Raw genomic sequence first — 21,466 nt, 5'->3', positions numbered from 1 at the left:
AGCCACCCAACTATTTCCCCTGAGTACAGCTCAGTGTCACGGATGATGTTGCAGATAGCTGGAAGTTCTGAAAAAACGTCCGACTGGCTTGATACCAAACTAAGGAGTATATAGGTGACCCCTATAAAACCCTAAGAGCTCACCCTGACTGCTAAGCACATACAAGAGTCTCAAAGGTAGACGATTGTATGCCCACGTACCTAAGACTGTGTGACACCTGAAAACCCTATAAGAGTGAGGGGACACGACCACCGGCTCCCTGCACTTCATACGGAGGGAGTCAGGGTCACCTAGAATAAAGCCAGCAAGGAAACACAATACATGAAAGGACTTATCTGAACAAGCAGCAGCAGAAGCCTCCAGCAGTGAACACTTCAATCCAGGAAGTAGTATAAACCGCAAAGTGAGGCAGTATGGGAGGTGACACCTGGGAGAAGGAAATGAGATGAGAAAGTGAAACCAAAACAAAGAACATCATGCAAGAGGTAGAGAAGGACGTCTGTCAGACCTTCTCACAGAACTGGCTGTGACACTCAGGCTCTGGGAAAAGCACTTAACTGTTCTGCCTGAGCCCAGGGCAGAAGGGGAATGGGGGGCTGCTTTTGCTGCTCATATCTGCTGATTGGTAGCAGCTAGAGGCAGCTGTCATTCCAGGCTTTCATGCAAGACTAAAATGACAGCATTAGCACAACACAAGGAGAAATTGAGTCGGGAATAAACGTGTTAAAACCTGCAATTACTTACACTTTCAAAAATCACAGAAAAAAGATAAACATCCTGCAAAATGTAATAAATTAATATGCGGATGTGCATAGCTACATTTATTAACCCCTTCAGGAACCTGCCATTTTTCACCTTAAGGATCAGGCTGTTTTTTGGAAATTTTACTTGTCACTTTGTAAACACAGAGAGAGAAAATGCACCAAACAGATATAACACTGACTCTGCTGGCAAGACATAAATGAAGGTATTAAAAGCTGAGACTTTTGCCAATATATTCCAGTCATGGAGATATCGGAGCCCATCATGCACCACTTTGTGTTAATAACTTTGGCACGCTTTTACTTATCCAAGCCATTCTGAGATTGTGTTCTCATGACACATTGTACTTCATGATAGTGGTAAAATGTACAAAAAAAAAATCGAAAAATTTGCAACTTTCCTAATTTGTATTTCTCTGCTTTTTAAAACAGATGCCTCATATAATAGTTGCTACTTTACATTTCCCATATGTCTACTTTGTTTGGATCATTTTGTGAATACCATTTTGGGGGGACATTAGAAGGCTTAGAAGTTTTGAAGCAAATCTTGATTTTATTTTTATTTATTTTTTATCTCCCAAACCCACTTTTTAAGGACCAGTTCAGGTCTGAAATCACTTTGTGAGGCTTACATAATAGAAACCACCCAAAAATGACCCTATTTTACAAACTACACCCCTCAAGGTATTCAAAACTGATTTTTACAAACTTTAACCCTTTAGGTGTTCCACAAGAATTAAAGGAAAATGTAGATAAAAATTCAGAATTAAATTTTTGGGCAGATTTTCCATTTTTTCCAGTAACAAAGCAAGGGTTAACAGCCAAACAAAACTCTATTTATTGCCATGATTCTGTAGTTTACAGAAACACCCCATATGTGGTTGTCAACTGCTGTACAGGCACACCGCAGGGCGCAGAAGGAAAGGAACGCCATATGATTTTTGGAGGGCAGATTTTACTGGGATAATTTTAAGTTACCATGTCACTTTTTAAGACCCCCTGATGCACCCCTAGAGTAGAAACTCCCAAAAACTTAACCCATTTCGGAAACTACAGGATAAGGTGGCAGTTTTTTTTGTACCATTTTAGGGTACATATGATTTTTGGTTGCTCTATAATTAGACTTTTTGTGAAGCAAGGTAACAAAAAATAGCTGTTTTGGCACAGATTTTTTTTGTTATTTACAACATTCATCTGACATCAGACACGATAATACCAAATTTGACTACTTTTTTTGGTAGTTTGTTTCAGTTCTACATAATAAAGCATTTTTGAAAATTTGTCTCCATATTCGGAAAGCCATAGTTTTATTTTTTTTTGATTAGTTTTTTTTGGAGGGGCGACTGTCTTATGTAGGGGCTCATTTTCTTTAGGATGAGATGACTGTTTGGTACTATTTCAGGGTGCATATGGCTTTTTGATCGCTTGGTATTCCACTTTTTATGATGTAAACGGATAAAAAATGGCTTTAACACAATTTTTAGCTTATTTTTTTTAATGGTGTCCACCTGAGGGGTTAGTTCATGTGATACTTTTATACAGCAGGTTGTTATGGGCGTGGCAATACCTAATATGTATACTTTTATTATTTAAGTTTTACACAATAAAAATCATGTTTTAGTGTGTCCATATTCTATGAGCCCTTTTTTTTGGGGGGGGGGGGGGCGATTGTCTAAGGTAGGGTCTCATTTTTTGTGTGATGAGATGATGACACTATTTTGGGGTGCATATGAATTTTTGATTACTTATTTTTGTGATGTGAAGTGACCAAAAAATTGCTTTTTGTGAATATATATTTTTTTTTTACTGTGTTCACCTGAGGGGTTAGTTCATGTCGTAATTTTTTAGAGCAGGTCATTACGGATGTGGCAATACCTAATATGTATACTTTTTAAATTCTTTTTACATTTAACACAATAAAAGCATTTTTGAAACAAAACAAAATCATGTTTTAGTGTCTCCATAGTCTGAGAGCCATAATTTTTTGTTAGTTTTTTTGGGCGATTGGCTCATTTTTTGTGGGATGAGGTGACTGGTAAATTGGTACTATTTTGGGGGCATATGCTTTTTTAAACGCTTGGTGTTGCACTTTTAGTGTTGTAAGGTGACAATTTTTTTTTTATTTTAGCACAGTTTTTATTTTATTTTTTTGACTGTGTTCAGTTCACCTGAGGGGTTATGTCATGTGATATTTTTATAGAGCTGGTCGTTACGAATGCGGCGATACCAAATATGTCTGTTTTTCTATTTTGTTTACAATTTGTTTTAGGCCCCCTGCACACGGCCGTGTTTCTCAGCCGTGTGCGGGCCGTGGAACCGCGGCCTGGATCCCTCCTGAGAGCAGGAGCGCACGGCGTCACTGGTTGCTATGACGCCGTGCGCTCCCTGCTGCCGCCGCAATACAGTAATACACTGGTATGATCTATACCAGTGTATTACTGTACTGTGCCGGCAGCAGGGAGCGCACGGCGTCATAGCAACCAGTGACGCCGTGCGCTCCTGCTCTCAGGAGGGATCCAGGCCGCGGTTCCACGGCCCGCACACGGCTGTGAAACACGGCCGTGTGCAGGGGGCCTTATTTTGGGAAAGGGGCATTTTAGTTTTTTTTACTTGAAACTTGCAGGAGGAGAGAAAAAGAATTATAAAAAAAAGTATAGAAATTTGCCATTATCATTGTATTGACACACATAATAAAGTTGTTATTTAGACCCCATAGTGAATGCCGTAAATAAATTCCACAAAATAATTTTAAAATTGCTGTTTATGTCCCCTCTTAAAAATAACATAATGAGTTAGTTAATACTCTATGTACCCCGAAATGGTTCCTAAAAAAAACTGCAACTAATTCCACAAAAAAAAAAATTAGGATATAAAAATTAAACCGTTATGACTGCTGGAGCATAAACAGGGAGAATGTTACTGGTCCTTGAGGCTAAAATTAATTATGTCACTAAGGGGTTAAAATGCAATTACAATAAAAAAAAAGTGACATTATTGGGAGTTTTTTTTTTTTTCAATTTTAAGGTGACTGTTAAGGGGTTAACAGTCTGTAGAAAAAGGGAGCAGCCCATTAAATCACATAATGTGGCTAGAAAGAGGTTAAGGTAGACATTATGAACATCCAAGAGAAAGTTTTAGCACCAGGCAAATATTTAGAATTTAGCTGTTGGCCAGACAAATCTCTACTTGCTTCCAATTGATACATCTGAAGGAAGCAATGCTGCAGATCCCTCACTATGCTCTATCCTCATCTTGATTCTTAATGAGTTAAAGGGAGCCTGTCACCACATTTTTCCATTATAAACCCCTACTGGTGCCTTGTAGATCACAATTACTGTACCTAAACATATTTTTTGTTGATATATCTTGGTCCCTCACCCCCCCAAAAAAAAAAAATATATCTTAATTCCAATATGTGAACTAGCTGAAAAGAGCCCAAGGGTAATGCCATTGGACATTTGAGCCCAGCCACACTCATTAGAATCTAGGCCTGCTCCTCTTATCTTTATCTTCTGTATACCTTTCTCTACTCTTGACATCTGAAACGCAGCTCTTGAAATGTCATGAAGCTGCATATCAGCCATCTGTTTGCACCTGTCCCATCTGCTCCCTTGTGGGCATTGGCATCATCAACTGTGGTGCGTATGTGCTGAAAGGGTTGATGTCGCCAATGCCCAGAACAGGCAGAACAGGCACAAACAGATGGGTGATATCCACCTGTGCAAGATATCAATCGGTAGGTTTCTGATATCAGGAATGGATGGAGGGGTAGAGAAGATGAAGATAGGAGGAACAGACCATGATTCTAATGGGAGTGGCAGACCAAGTTCTGCCCCTTAGGCTCTTTTCAGCTAATTTGCATATAGAATTAATAAAGAACTGTCTCAGGTTAAGCAAAGATATGTGTCACGGCTGAGGATGGGGAAAACCCTCAGCCGTGCGGTATCAGAAGGCGGATGGTCAATGCCAGGCTAGGACAGGAATCAGGGAGCAGGTCACTTCCTACACATCCCTAATTCTGACCCTGTCTCCTATCCGTATGAGCCAACCCTGATGGTAGGAGGGCTCACACTCCGGAACCTGATATTCCTGCTAGCCCTCAGGGTGGCCCTGGACTTGGAGCAGGGTAAGACGACCTGTTCCTCCTAGAAAACGGAGGGACAGGAGTCTCACTGGCCAAGCTACATAGAAAGGGGGAACATGAACAGACATATGGCAATGACAGGTAAGTGAGACAAATACCACACTTACCTGCCACAGACACACAACCTGGAACCCAAGTACAAGTTCTGCTGTCCAGAACAACACAAAGGACACAGCACACCACAGACATCACACAGGAACCCAGGAAACCATATGCTGCAATAACAAGGAGACCAAACAAACATCTTCTAAACACCATACGTGAACTTATGACCACAAGGGTGGCCCCCACTGGCAGATGGAATTACACAGGAGGCTGCTCCAGCTAGCCATGGCTGAAGTACCCCTCAGACTAGAGATATTCACTGAGGCTTTATAGGCCAGTAGCCACACCCAGTGTTCACACACACAGAAGGGAATTAACCCTTCCAACACCAGGCAAGGGAAGACGGCCACTTAAAGGGGAAGTACACACATAAACCCACACTTCACCTGTTGCCGCGGGCAACGGCATGCGTGGCAATCATGTCCTGGGGATTAGCCATAGGGCTGAGACACTACCACCACATGCACACAACACCACACGTTGCCACGGGCAACCAAGTGAAGGAAAGTGTCACAAAACACACCATAGGCCGTGACACTCTCACCCCTCAAAGCCCCCTCACCCACACAAAAGGGAAAACAAGTGTGGGACCCCAAACATGGAAGGAAAAAATAGCAGGATCAGTGTCAGCGAGTCTCCTCAGGACTGCTGCCAGCCCCTGGAACAACACACAGGGACCAGAGACCAGCAAAGAAACAGCCCGGAGAGACCGCACTGAACACTGCATCCACTCTCAGCAAATGGTTCTCACAAAGTCGCTGCCAGCATGCATCCTCTCCCAGCACACACTAAAGCCAGTCCAACGAGGACTGCAGCCAGCCACAGCAACAAAAGGTAGAGAACCACTGAGATGTGGACGAGGAGAAACCCAACCACAAGTGCCAGTTCACACACACTGCAGCCACTGCTACAGAGAACTGCACTGTACTAGGGTTCCCCTTTCACCCTCCCTCCGGAGGATAAACATGTGTGCCAGAAAACGGCAGGCGCCACATGCTGCGCCCTCTTCCGAAGGCGGGATATTCCCACCCCTCAAAGCCCCTACCAACAACAAAAGGGGAAAGTTGGTGAGGCACAAAAAACAATGGGAGGGGGGAAGGGGAATGACAAACAAGGGGACACCAACACGGACAACGGTGAGAAAGGAATGGCGGGGAATGCCACTCACCGCGCCGTAAACGGTGAAACCCCCATAACGCTCTCCCTCCGGAGAACGCGCATGCACCCCATCCGCAGATGACGGTACATGCTGCCCCCTCTTTCGAGGGAGGTGCCACATGAGGAGCCATTGTGGTCATACTGTCACGGCTGAGGATGGGGAAAACCCTCAGCCGTGCGGTATCAGAAGGCGGATGGTCAATGCCAGGCCAGGAATCGGGGAGCAGGTCACTTCCTACACATCCCTAATTCTGACCCTGTCTCCTATCCGTATGAGCCAACCCTGATGGTAGGAGGGCTCATACTCCGGAACCTGATATTCCTGCTAACCCTCAGGGTGGCCCTGGACTAGGAGCGGGGTAAGACGACCTGTTCCTCCTAGACACAGAGGGACAGGAGTCTCACTGGCCAAGCTACATAGAAAGGGGGAACATGAACAGACATATGGCAATGACAGGTAAGTGAGACAAATACCACACTTACCTGCCACAGACACACAACCTGGAACCCAAGTACAAGTGCTGCTGTCCAGAACAAACCCAAAGGACACAGCACACCACAGACATCACACAGGAACCCAGGAAACCATATGCTGCAATAACAAGGAGACCAAACAAACATCTTCTAAACACCATACGTGAACTTATGACCACAAGGGTGGCCCCCACTGGCAGATGGAATTACACAGGAGGCTGCTCCAGCTAGCCATGGCTGAAGTACCCCTCAGACTAGAGATATTCACTGAGGCTTTATAGGCCAGTAGCCACACCCAGTGTTCACACACACAGAAGGGAATTAACCCTTCCAACACCAGGCAAGGGAAGACGGCCACTTAAAGGGGAAGTACACACATAAACCCACACTTCACCTGTTGCCGCGGACAACGGCATGCGTGGCAATCGTGTCCTGGGGATCAGCCATAGGGCTGAGACACTGCCACCACATGCACACAACACCACACATTGCCACGGGCAACCAAGTGAAGGAAAGTGTCATAAAACACACCATAGGCCGTGACAATATGCCTGGGATACAGTTAATGTTATCTACTGAGCTCCATGAGCAGTTTATAATGGAAAAAGGTAGTGACAGACTCCCTTTAAGGGCCCTAGGCATCCCTGTCCACCTCTTTTTTTTCCAGTAGAACAGTTCTTTACTTGAAAACCAAGTTCAAGCACATCAGTTCTAAGCATGCATGGACTGGCAGTTACACAGCTTTGCAATTCCACAGATCTCACAGGATACATGGCTGTGTAGTAGGTCTTTTAAAGCAATTTGCCTCACATTACACTTCTCTAGCTGACTTAAGTACAAACATCCAGCAATAGAGGTGCAACACTTCACACAAGGCAACCAAGGGGCAGACTAAGTTCATAGTTATAATTTCCGCAATTTCCTTGGTGTGACGTGGTATTCTTTTAAACAGCTGTCCAGGCACCCTTTGGAATGCATGTCCAGGCACCATAAGACTTAAGTCTTCTGAACAAGTTTGCTACAGAACCTCTAAAGTCCTTTCAGACAGCTTATCTCCACAGAACTTCTACACAGCATCTCTACTGAACACTGGAATAACTTTCAGATATATATTTTACTATCTTCTCTTTGTTTTTCTCTAGTTGTTGAGATTCAGGACTGTGTTGAGCTGCATCTGCTTTCATCACCGTCTAGACACTGTAATGCTGAATTCTACGCACTTCCCATGGGGAGGGTGACAACAACCCCACCTAGTGATGGTAATTAAGTCCTATTAGCACCTTGTGCATAAAAGTACATGAAACGCATATCTAACTTAAAAGCACATTTTTAAACCTTTTGCAGTGTACCACTACCGAAGTAGTGGAACGCCGCAAGTGATCAGTTCAACCTGTAAGACTCCACTAATCTAACGCTATGTTCTGCTAATGATCTTTCAGGAGTCTGATCATAATTCAAAAAATGACATGTAAAATTGTTGTCTCTTTTAAACAGTCATAGAGCCTGTGTGCTTGGTAATTGATGAGCAAACTCACAGTGGCTTATTTCCTAACATAATTCATCTTTTCAATATTACTTTTTAACAGATGGATTTTCATGAAAAATCATCTCTTCTAGAAACGCCCCACAGCATATGTAAAAGAAATGGCAAAATGGTTTGACATTTTTTTATTTTCTGCATGTGTAATGCATATTTCTCAAGAGGAAATCCGAGGTGGAGATTCTTAGCAGTTAAAGATTACCAAGATAAATACAGGAGATTTAATTATAGTAATTAACAAAACAATTAATTGCACTGTCACAAGAAAAGTCTAATTTTGTTTTGATTAGGTTGAGATCAATACCTTTTTTTTCTGCCCACTAATTTAGGTGTATATTGGGTACTCCTTTTGTTTGAATTTTAAGGTGTGAGTTCTATAATAACTGTCCTGCTTTTATTATTTTTTCATTCACAATGACAATTTCCTTAAATTGATCACATGCCTTAAGGTGGCCATATACCTTAGTCTAAAGTTGATCAAAACAAACTATTTTAACCAAAACGAACATTCGTCATGAAATTTAACAATGAACGATTGTTTTAGCTGATCAATGATGAATTATTATCATTAAAAAAAAACTTGGCCGTGTTTGATATTTTCGCCTGTTGGATGAAATAACTTTCATTTAAAGAACATTCCCATAAAGATCTTTTATCCCCCGCCTGGTTTCATTTAGCATATATAGCCTGTTTGTACATCGGTTATGGCCAATATAGAATAAAGTGTCTGCGAAAGGAACGTTCACCTGATGAATTTGCTATTTAACCATCAACCCAGTTCTATCTAATGTTTATGACCACCTTTTAAGGTGGCTATACATATTAGGTAGAAGTAGACTGATGCTTAAATAGCAGTTGAACAAATAATTATCTGGTGAATAATCTCTTTGCAGACACTGCCATGCACATTTTAGTTCATTACAGTTGTTAAATCTGGTTATATATGCTAAAAGAAAAAATCTTTCATCCGACCATTGTATGAAAATTTGCTGACATCCTTTCCGATTATGGTGGGCTCTTATTGGTTGGCTAAAATGATCATTAATAAATGTCACCCAAAGAAAAATCATCCGTTTTGACCAGTCTAATGCGTATGTCCACCTTTATTTCAGTTAGTTTTGTGGTTATATGCCATTCATTTTGTTGTAATCATTGTGAGTAGAGAGGAGAAAATCGAAGCTGACGAAATGGAATTCATTCCTTATTTCAGGAAAAATTCAATTTGCACCAAAGGCGAATTTCCTTGTGCTTTGTGGTAATGAATCGGGTTTTTCCTAAAATGGCTGCTGCACGTGTGAGAACATGGAGAAAGAAACTCTGGGAAGGCGGGATCACCCATGATGCCATGCATGCAGCCAGCCAGCCCTGTGATGTCACAGCCCTGTAAATAGCAGCAGCCATCTTAGATTCTGCCATTTGCGAGTGTACTTGATGCAGGCAGAGCCGTCTGCAGGCTCTAGGGACAGTCATAGGAAAGACTTGATTGTGGTGAAAAACTATTTATAAGTGCAGGGAAAGGATAGGGAGGAATCATTCCACAACATTTATGTAGAACAGGGTTAAGTAGGGGAGGTTACTGACTGGATAATTGGAACAATCCTGTTACCCCTTGTGCACTGACGTGTACAAGGGGTCCAGGGATCCAGTCAGTGTGTCTGTGGCAGGTAGAGGTGGAAGTCTTTCACTCTCCTGCCATATCCATAGTTTATAGTTACATCCCCTTGCAGCTCGGCCAGTTTTAGACTCCTGTTTCTCCGCATCCAGGAGGAACAGGTGGTCTACCCAGCTCCTAGTTCAGGGATCGGCGGAGGGTGAGTAGGGATCCGAGGTTCCTGAGCATGGGCCCTCCTACCTTCAAGGTCGGCTCATGCAGCTAGGAGTTAGGGTCGGATTAGGGATGCGTTAGGAGGTAACCTGCTCCCTTATTCTGTTGTCCTGGCCGATCAGCAACTAACATCACGTGGCATCGCACGGCTGAGGGTTTTCCCCATCCTCAGCCGTGACAGCCTAGTTCTCACGGCCACATGAGCCATGTTTGGGCTCAACTGGAGGAGGAGGAGGACATCGGAGCACAAGCATTGTGTAGTGAAATTGGTGTTTTTTCTACACAGGCGACAGGATAGAAGGAGCAGGACCAGCCAGGAGCTACAGGGCAATGATGAAAAGGACCCAAACACACCATGGCAGTATGCAGTGGAGATAGAGGCAGGGAGTCCCTCCGAGTCACTTGTGCAAATGGCCTGCTGCATGCTGACTTGCTTGGGTAGTGACAGCCGAATTGTCACCATTCGGCAGAGCCGCAGAGGGATGATTTCTGGCTCTCCACCTTCGCTAAAGGTCCAAAATAAGGGCCTTTTTTACACCAGCTGAGAGGGAGGACAAACTGAACTACTATAGAGACATCCTATGTAGTCAGTTGGCCGCTGCCTATCTGCGCCATCGTCCAGCCTCTCGCAGGTCTGACCGGGGGGGCCCTCTGCACTCACGTTCCACTACCATAGCTGCTGGGGAGGGGTGGGGTGGCAGGAGCAGTACCAGCTCTATCAGCAGCAGCCTGAGTCTACAGTCGTTGGATGAGCAGCTTTCTTCACCCGCATAGTGAAGAAGCTACGGTCACGGAAGATGTACAGGAAACAAGACAATGCAAAATGAATATATGACTCACTGGATCCAAAACTAAGGAACAAAAGGGAGACCCCTGCATAAGACCTGGCACTCTCCCTGTCTGCTCAGCCTATGCGAAAATCCCAATGGTGGATCATCGCATATCCACGTACCTTGACTATATACCACCTGAACACCCTACAATAGTGAGGGGACACGACCACCGGCTCCCTACACTAGACACGGAGGGAGTCGGGGTCACCTGGGATCCAGCAAACAGAAAATCACAAATAAATGTACAGCACTTAACTTGTAGAAGGATGGAAAATAGGATCAGCATGCACACACACTCCAGGAAGTTGTATAAGCCGCACACTAATGCATTATGGGGAGGAATTTAAAGGGATGCAATCAGTCCAACTACATGACAGCTGAGAGAGGCTAACGAGATGAGGAACTGAAATTCAAAACAAAGAAAACTCAAGGAGGAGGTTCTGAAAGGCTTCTGTCAGAGCTTCTCAGCTGTCTGGTTGTGACAGCTACTCACGTCACCAGTAGTGATGAGCGGCATAGGCAATATTCAAAATCAAGATATTTTGCAAATGTTTGGCCACACTTTCGCCATAAGTTCGCAAATTTGTGATTACTGATTTTTGCAATGTAATATGTGCATATTGCATGTGCAATTTTATTACCTATAAAATATAATAAACAGACAATTACATAAAGGCTGTATGCCAAAAGCCAGGTATGTGCTATACAATAACCTATCCATAAGACAGATATAGTCAGCATATCTTACAATGGCAGCCTTGTGTACTATGATAAGTGAGGGAAGAAATAAAAAACAGAGTGAGGGGTGGGGGAATGAGGATAATGGAGGATAAGGTATCAAAAGCGCCAAGATGACCACTGGGTAGTGGGGAAGAAAAAAGAATAAAATGGCAAATATCCTTTCCCGAGGCAGAACCCTTAAATAGACAGTGCACACCCAGTGCACAAAAATATTATGTGCTGGTTTTCAGATGGTGGTTGAGGGGGAATTAGCACAGGGGCGCCAGGGGAGTGGTGTATATGACTAGGTTTGTGCTATAAGTTAAATAGGAAATTTTGATGAGGTATAAAAATAAATCATTGGTGAGGTTTTTTATTTTTATATTTTATTTTTATTAAGAGTGGGTATATAAAATAGGTTTATAAAAAAGGTCTATAAAAATAGGTCTATAGTGTAGGGTATTTAAAATCAAGAGCTAATGGTACTGAAGCAGTATGATATTGCAATACTGGAGAATGTATAATATATATATTTATACATATATAAAAGACGGAAAGGTGGTACTTACTTCACCAGAGAGGGAGGTATAGGATAAGCATATGACACCTATACCTTCCCCTCCCCCTGAGATCGCTTGGTAGGATGGTATGAACTTGCCTCCACGTCCCAGGGGAATAACACCAGTGTTCCAAGTGGAGAGTTCTTTATTTTTTGTGCTCCCTTTCTCAAGAGCAAATAAAATACAATAGAGCAGTGTACATAGCACCATACATATATAGGGGTGGTAATCAGACAATTATCTGTCAAATGGCGGCAGAATTCAGCATGGACCGGAAGTGGAAGGGGCTTCACTTCCGGTCCAATTAGCTGCATCATGTGTCCCATGATTCCTGGGTGATATTGACAATAATGACAGGCATGTCATTAGCAGCTAATTGGACCAGAAGTGAAGCCCCTACCACTTCCGGTCCGCGCCAAATTTTGCCGCCATTTTTATGCCAGCTAACTCTTCTCTCACTGCTTAGGAGGGCTGCATAAAAAAATTCTGTTTTCTAATTGTCCGAATATTATATTCAATAACCTTTATATACTGTTTTATCATGTAAAATCATTTGCATAAACTTGAATATGGGAAAGACATGCAAATTAGGGTACTTTCACACTTGCGTTGGATTCCGGCAGCCTGCCGAACCTGGAAATCCGTATGCAAATGGTTAGTATTTGTTTCCGGATGTGGATCCGGTGTCGTCCGGAAAAAACGGATCCGGTATTTTTTTTTCTAATTTTTCCCATTTTTAAACTTGGTACTGGATCCGGCAGTAATACATTTCAATGGAAAATAGTGCCGGAACCGGCATTCCGGCAGGTGTTCTGGAATTTTGGCCGAAGAAAATACTGTAGCATGCTGCAGTATTTTCTCCGGCTAAATACTGTAAGAGTTACTGAACTAAAGACATCCTGATGCATACTGAACGGAATGCTTTCCATTCAGAATGCATTAGGATAAAACTGAAGCGTTTTTTTCCGGTATTGAGCCCCTGTGACGCAACTCAATACCGTAAAACTTTAACGCAAGTGTGAAAGTACCCATAGCAGAATCTGCCTTGTTTTTCAGCTGAAACACTATTTGCATTCCTTTCCCATATTCAGGTTTATGCAAATGAGTTTAGATTTCAAAACAGTATAGAAAGGTTATTGAATATAATATTAGGACAATTATAAAACTGAAAATTTGTATGCAGCCCTCCTAAGCAGTGAGAGAAGAGTTATCTGGCATCCCAATTTTTATTTACTATTTTTGTCACCCTAATGATAATGATCTAGGTGCACAGGTCCCCCCAAGCCATCCAACTTAAATCAAGCAACTTTGAGGCTTACTTACTTAGTAAGATGAGAGCTGGTCCTGGCAATATCATACACAAGGCACAAGGCTGCCATTGTACATACCCAGCTTTTGGCATACAGTCATTGTGTGTTATATGTAATGATTTAATAGTATAAATTCTTTAGAAAAAAATTATTAATGATGGGTTAAAAAACACTTTAGATTAAAAAACATTTCTAATAAAAATGTATTACTGATAGGTAAAATAATAACTATAAAAAAATCTAGAATATTTGCAATTACAAAGATATATAACATTATATTGTAGATCTTTGCAAATACTTGAAGTGCCGATATTCGTGATAAAAATTTGCAATTAGAATATTTGTGCTCAACACTACTCACCAGCAGTAGCATCTAGACCTGGAGATGCTGGTGAGTAGTGTTGAGCATAAATATTCTAATTGCAGGGTGTACTCAAAGTATGCAGGTGGTGGCATACTTTGAGTACACCCTGCCAGCCGTCATTGAAGATCCGCTGGACTACTGGGCAGCCAAACTGTATTTGTGGCCTTAACTTGCAGAGTTTGCCCTGGAAAAGCTGTCCTGCCTAGCCAGTAGTGTGGCATCAGAGCAGGTGTTTAGTGTGGTGGGGGCCATAGTTACCCCAAGAAGAACTCAAGAGGAATTAGGCATGGATCAGCCAGGATTTCCACCCACCAATTCCTGATGCATCAGATTAGATCATCATTGGTGCCACACCAACACTTCGACAAAAGAGGCTGGTTTCTTCTGGCTACCTGCTTCAGCTATTATTCTGATGCTGCCACCCATCTGATGCCACACATCTGAAACCAAGTACTCCTTCTTTCACCCACCATCTTCAGCTGCTACTGGTATTGCTACTCACCTCCACACTGTCACCTTGCCACACTGTGGCCTCCTGATGCTGCCACCACCTCCAGACTCTGTCATTGGGCCACTCTGTGGTCTCCTCATGCTGCTTCCACCTAACCACTATGTCATAGGGCCACTCTTTGGACTTCTCATGCTGTTCCCACCCTCCCCACTTCATGACTGTGCCACTATTTTGCCTTTCGGCATGGCTGACAACATAATTTATTTGACCCTTCTTCTGATCTGTCAGAAGGAAGGAAAAATTAGATGCACAACGGATCCTCTCTGTGTAGCAGCTGTAAGGCCTGTATGGTCCCATCAGACTTTGCTTATGATTTGTTAGCCAAAAGCAGGAGTGGGTACAAAACACAGAAGACATGCAAATATTCCATTCACGTGTCATCTCTGTTTTGGATCCAATCCTGTTTTTTGAGCATTAGCAATACTGATGGATTACTGACAAATTCTGACCGAGTGAAGGTGGATGCTCCACAGACAGGATCCGTTTTTTGTGGGTTACTGTTCTGACTGATCAGAGGAAGGGCAAAATAATCAGTGACGTCAACACAAACTTACTGCTGACACCCTCTCCACTCTGTCGGGGGGGCTCTACTTGTATAAGCGTTTACTAGTACAGGTTCTGTAGACATCTATGTGGAATCGGCTGACGACGGTGTAAAAGGAGTGCGCTGCTTCTTGGCGCCAATATCGACCTGTAAGTCTGAGTTCATACTTGAGTTATTTGGTCAGTTTTGGACCAGTGACTGCCCAAATAAGTGAAGTGTGCAGTGATTCTAAGAGTGACGCCTGTCATCTGCATGTCATACTGACTCTAAGTATTATTTCACTAGCAAAGCAGACTCCCTATGCGTGTTACTGCAACGCACAGTGTTCTACACCACAATAAAGACTCTGTGCAGCCGTTTTTTACGTAATTCTCCGCAAATAAATTTTTGCGCTCATCTCAAATTGTGAGTAAATATAGCAGTACAAAATGCCATGCAACACTGCCATAATGGCAATGCAATCTATTACTTAAAAGAGTATTCCAGTTTGCATAACATCTTATAAAATAATTGATGAAGGTAGCTATAATTTTGTAAAGTATTTATTTTACTTATCTTCCGTTCTGGGCTGTGGTCACATGACCATGCAGCTCTTTATTTCTTGTGATATGTCCATGGACATTTCAATAATTTTTAACTGTGCTAACTGTTAATGTGCCTGATGAAGAGGGTTTCCGCCCCGAAACACACAGCTAAATAAAATTACTTCTAAGCCTTATAGTAACCTGTTTAAGGATTCTTCTGGGAAGTGTGCAGAGAATCGGGACCCGTTCTTTACTTGGTTCTTCAAGTTGACTTTGCGGCCGGAGCGTACATCGTTGTGGCTGCCTCCCTGTTCAATGCTGCTTGCTGTGCGAGATAGAAAAAAATGCCAGTGATCAAAGTGTAATGTCTCACACAACAAGAAAAGGGAAGTGCAATAAAGTGGCACACGCACCAGGATTCCTACTTGTCCTGCACTGCTCTTGGATTGGCCAGCACTGCTCACTTGAGCAGTACTGCCAATCTGAGGGCACAAGAAAGTGTATTGGGCTACTGAATGCACAGTATGCATCAGGCAGTATGGGAAGCAGTGTGGCCATCTTGGATGAAAGAAGAGGAACTGGCAGATCTGCAGCTGAAAATATAAAAATATCACTCGGTTGACGGTTAGTAATCAGTTTTTTTTTCCAGTTAAAGACTTTTTTCTTCTTGAGCCAGAGGGTCACTTAAACGAAGACATAATACTTTTGCCTAAAAATTATTCTATTTAACCATGTGATGTATGGGTTTTTGTAGATATCAGACAAAAAAATACAAACTATTGAATTATATTTTACCAATTCTTCCTTACTGTCATTTACCATCATACTCCCTAAAAATTTCTGACTGTGTTAAAAGGGAAAAAAAAATGTAATTTTTCATATTGAAATTTTTGATGGCCTACAGTAACTGGGGAAAACTATTTATTTAAATGGTAAGGTTTCTAAGTGAGGGAAAATGAGCTTGGCTATCCACATAAATAATTTTGACATGATAAATATGTGAGTTTGATGATAACTGATAAGTGAAGCAATTACCTTGCTTTTCCTGGATTACATTAAATGAAGATTCTGATAGAGTAATGAAAATAGACAAAAGAGACAAAAGGCATCTATAGAGCTTTTGGGCACCGCGTTATCTCTGTTCTACCATATTGAAGTAGAAGAGTTATCACCAATCATGCTTTCTATGTAGCTCCTTGCTTGTAAGCGAGAACACTGAATAAATTGTCACACCAAATCTACTGATAAATTGAGACTGGCAGACCTTTTAAAGTGTGTAAATAAACTTATCAGCAGTCTTCCGTTGGTCCAAAAGATATGGATATTTTGCATAGAATAGATTGTAGAATAAAATTTCCCTAATTTGCTGACATCAGTAGCTCATTGTCTGCTCATTGGTATTAAATAAACATTTCATCTTTTGATCTCAGATGATCACTGTCACTGCACTTTGACTGCATACAATGGAGGCACAGAAATCGCAAACCACTGATATTTTAATTTATCTAGGGGAAAATGATCTTTCTGGCCAAGATGCAAATAAAGCCAATGTGAGAGATTGGAGAGAAGTATTTATAAAGATCCTTAATCTTCTGCTGAATTACTTGTGGCTCTTTTGAGACTGAGGGATGTGAGAAAGTCTTGTATCAGTCTCGAGCACAAACAAGGATTGGCAGTATAAATACGTACACTGAATTCGCCCATATGATTACTGCAATCTGCCAATCAACAATTGTATTATTTCAGATTTGTGCATTGCAGTCAGAAACTACCGCCATGCCAACACGTCAAGCTAGTGCAATGTGAGCCACACACGACATGCTCATTTTCAGGCATGAATGATGTTTGTCAACACTTCTAAAGGGAAACACCTGGTAGAAAGAGGATTATGAAGCAACTTTAAATATTCTTCGTTATAATTCCTACAGTGCCTTGAAAAAGTATTCATACCCCTTGCACATTTCCATATTTTTTTTCATGTTACACCTACACATTTCAATGTACTTTATAGGGATTTTATGTGAAAGAGCAACGCAAAGCAGCAAGTATATGCATTTGTATTCAGCCCTCCCAAGTCAATACCTTGTAGGACCACTTTCTACTGCAATAACAGCTGCAAGTCATTTGCGGTATGTCTCTACCAGCTTTGCACATCTAGAGGCTGAATGTTTTTTGCCCATTCTTCTTTGCAAAATAGCTCTAGCTCAGTCAGATTGGATGGAGATTGTCTGTGAGCAGAAATTTTCAAATCTTGCCACAGCTTCTGAATAAGATTTAGGTCTTTGACTGGGCCACTCTAACACATGAATATGCTTTTAATCTAAACCATTCTTTGCAGCTCTGCCTGTATTTTTAGTCATTTCTTCTTGCTATTCTTCCATAAAGGTCAGATATGTGGAGTACAGGACTTGTAGTTGTCCTGGCGACAGATTCCACCACTTGAGCTGTGGATCTCTGCAGCTCCTCCAGAGTGACCATGAACTTCTTGACTGCTTCTTTAATTAGTGCTCTCCTTGCATGGGATGTCAGTTTAGGGGTGGACAGATGTCTTGGTAGGTTTGCAGCTGTGCCATAGTCCTTCAACCCTTCCCTGGTGGTCTAGTGGCTAGGATTCGGCGCTCTCACCGCCGCGGCCCGGGTTCGATTCCCGGTCAGGGAAAAGCGCATCTTTATTTGCTTACTCGTTTTGTGGATTACCATGGCAGCCCAGTGGTTAGCACTGGAACCTTGCAGCATTGGGGTCCTGGGTTCGAATCTGATCAAGGGCAATATCTGCACAGAATTTGTATGGTCTCCCTGTGTCAATCTTGGAGAATTTAAGATTGTAAGCCCAATTGAGTACAGCGTGATGCCAAAGTCTGTAAAATGCTATGCGTCTGCGCTACAAGAAATGCATAATAGCAATGGGACAAGGATTTTAAAACTGCTACAAGAGGACATAGTTTTAAATTAGAGGGGCAAAGGTTTAAAAGTAATATCAGGAAGTATTACTTTACTGAGAGAGTAGTGGATGCATGGAATAGCCTTCCTGCAGAAGTGGCAGCTGCAAATACAGTGAAGGAGTTTAAGCATGCATGGGATAGGCATAAGGCCATCCTTCATATAAGATAGGGCCAGGGGCTATCCATAGTATTTAGTATATTGGGCAGACTAGATGGGCCAAATGGTTCTTATCTGCCGACACATTCTATGTTTCTATGTTTCTTCTATTTTTGGATGATGGATTGAACCGATTTTTATAATCTACCCCTTCTTTACACTTCTCGACAACTTTATCCCTGACCTGTCTGCTGTGTTCCTTGGTTTTCATGAGGCTACTTGATCACTAATGTTCACTAACAAACCTCTGAGGCCAGGGGCAGACTGGAAACTTAAAGTGGCCCTGGAAAAAATACTAAAAATTGCCACATTTTGTAGTTGGGTCCAAATTGATGGAGGGCAGGGCTAGAAAAACATTTATACCATCCCAACAGAGTCAAGTATCACAGTACATCACAAAATACTGCCAGCAGCAAAAAATACATTGCCAAAAACTTTGCTCGGACGTGAGGAGGGCCCAGGTGGTCCCCTGGGCATTGGCCAACCGGGAAACTTCTCTAAGGTCTATAGCCAATGCACCCTTGTATGAGACCTTCACAGAACAGCTATAGTTATACTGCGGAAGTTTTTTGCGGAACCATTGAAATGCATAGTTCCGTATACAGAACTCAAAAAACTGTTGTGTGAACGAGCCCTTAGGTCACTTTATTTTAATGATTTTTTTTAATTTATTTTTTTGTCTCTGCTTGCAGTCACTAAATGGGATCCTTTATGGTTCAGGGAATAAAACTCTATTCTGATTGTGATGGATACACAGGTGCCAGTTAGCTTCGGTACAATTTATTTTTTCTCTGTTTTGTTTAACTTTTTGTGTTTTTTGTTTTCATTTACATTTTATTGACCACAGTGTTCTCTATATATAGAGGGTTTTATCCTACTAATGTGCAGCTTTTTAGTTTTTATCCATGTCAGCCTGAAGGGATGGATCCACCATTCTCACTACCACCTGGCCCACCCAAAAAAGTGCAGGATAGCATAATATGTTCTATGTGGGATGGCCACAATTTTGTTAAACAATTTTCATTGGCATAACCAATTCCTGTCCTTTTGAAACTTATCAGCTGATGCTAGTGTGCATGTCCTCAATGCTTAGCTACCAGCATGTAGTGCCAAACTGGAGTATCTGTCATCAAGGGCAAGAAGAAAAAACCCAGTTGCAGTTGTGACATCTGTAAAAATAAGGAAAAAAAACTAATTGAAAGGATCCATTGACAAAACATCCTTAACGCTAATTTACATGCACCGACTGAGCAGGAAATGATGGAGAAGGAACCGTTCCTTCCCATTAATTCCGCCTCATCAGAGGAGGTGAGAGCTGAAAATACATGCAGTAATCACCTCCACTATGTGAGGACAAGGGATGGCTATTACAATTGCTTGTCCCCATGCTGATTCGATTCGGCTGATTCACAGAATTTTACTAAAAAATTAGCTTTGTGGAGAATTACTTAGTCATGAAGCGCATTTTTTTGTAAGTAGAAAGTGCAATGACTGGGAGCTGTGATAGCGCCGCCCCTCATCATTGTACCCCTCAGATGCTGCGTTCATACATCATCACTGCATCTGAGTGTAAAAACAGTGTGAAATTAACATAATATTTTTTTTAAATCAAACTGCCTCCATTTGCTCGGGACGGTCCGGCTGCCGCCATCTTGCTTGAAGATCTGGAGAGAAATCTCGCACTGAGCGAGATTACGTCATCACGCTGGCCGGTGTGGTGGCGTCATACGTCACCATGCACGGGATTTTCGGACGAGATCTTCAATAAAGACGGCGGCTGGCTGCCCATCGTGAGCAAATGGAGGAGGTAAGTATGAATTTTTTTGTTTGTTACACTATTTCATGTTAAATTAATTCACTAACACAAAGCGCAAGGAAATTCGACTTTGAGGAGAATCAAATTTATCCTGAAATTCAGTTTAAATTCCACTTCGTGGGATTCGATTCGCTCATCTCTAGTGTCAGCATAAACTATACTTTCACCCAATAAATTAATGTTTGCTCATTCTTGGGCTAATCGGTGGCAGCTGTACACAAGCGACTTATTGGGAACACGCGTTCTTAAGCGCATTCGTTCACAATAAGTCCCAGGAATATTCTTATGTATAGGGAACTTATAAGAAGAAATAAAAAGATAGGCAGAACAGGGAGGGTAAATGCGATATCTTCACACTGGTAGTAGAAGGTAAGACACCTCCATTTCGGCTTCTCCACTCTTTTTATACACAATATTAATCCCTCTTGCCTATGTTTTAAACCACCAATTACCAATGGATCTTTGTTCCACCAAACCAGCTATACCTCATCCTCCGACCCCCTACCCTTGCGTACATTGGACTTTCGTTAACCCATTAATTGCCTCCAATACCATCAACTTTCAGGTCTCTGTCTACTATCCATGAAGGTTTGGTTTTCTTGTGTGAATTTGTAATGGTAGTGAGCATGCACCATATTTTTTTGGACTACAAGACACACCCAGGTTTAGACAAGAGGAAAGTAAAAAAAGATTCTGTTTTTGCCAAATTATTTTTTAGTAGGAATACTATGGTAAATATATTTTATCTTAAGAAGGAATTGCTGTAAATGGTTGGCTAAAATACCATATATTCTAGTTCACCTCTTTCTAAAAATTAAAAAGCCCAAATAATAATTTACTTTTGAATTTTGCCTACTGCCTTACAGTTGGTAGCCCATTCTAGTTTGTGAAGTATATGGGAGTCTCATGCTTTCCTATAATGTATATGTATGTGTACCAAGCTATAGACACAGCTGCTGTTAATTCTACTCTACCACTTTCATGTATAAAAATAAATCCACGTATTTATCCAAAAAGCACAACTTGTCCTTCAAACGGTATTTTTTTCCCCCCGACGTATTCACAAACAGTTCTGTTTTAATCAAACATCAATTGAACAATTCTCAGTTCTCAAGTCCTGCTCTGATAAACAATAGCTTTGACAAATGACACGTCACCCTTTGATGTTGAAGTGATTT

The 21,466-nt window shown here is 41.9% G+C and overlaps 1 protein-coding gene and 1 non-coding gene across 3 annotated transcripts in view; both read left to right on the top strand.

The window, feature by feature from the left end:
• Nucleotides 1-21,466, top strand: part of LOC122943543 — a 633,637-nt gene that overhangs the window by 452,444 nt on the left and 159,727 nt on the right. The window lies entirely within an intron of this gene.
• On the top strand, nt 17,961-18,032 carry TRNAE-CUC. The gene has a single exon. It is a non-coding gene; the product is annotated as a tRNA-Glu (tRNA).

Source organism: Bufo gargarizans, chromosome 7 (genome assembly GCF_014858855.1).
Source record: "Bufo gargarizans isolate SCDJY-AF-19 chromosome 7, ASM1485885v1, whole genome shotgun sequence".
Lineage (NCBI taxonomy): Eukaryota > Metazoa > Chordata > Amphibia > Anura > Bufonidae > Bufo > Bufo gargarizans.
Note: the sequence above shows the minus strand (reverse complement) of the source record. Positions and strands in the feature narration are given on the sequence as shown.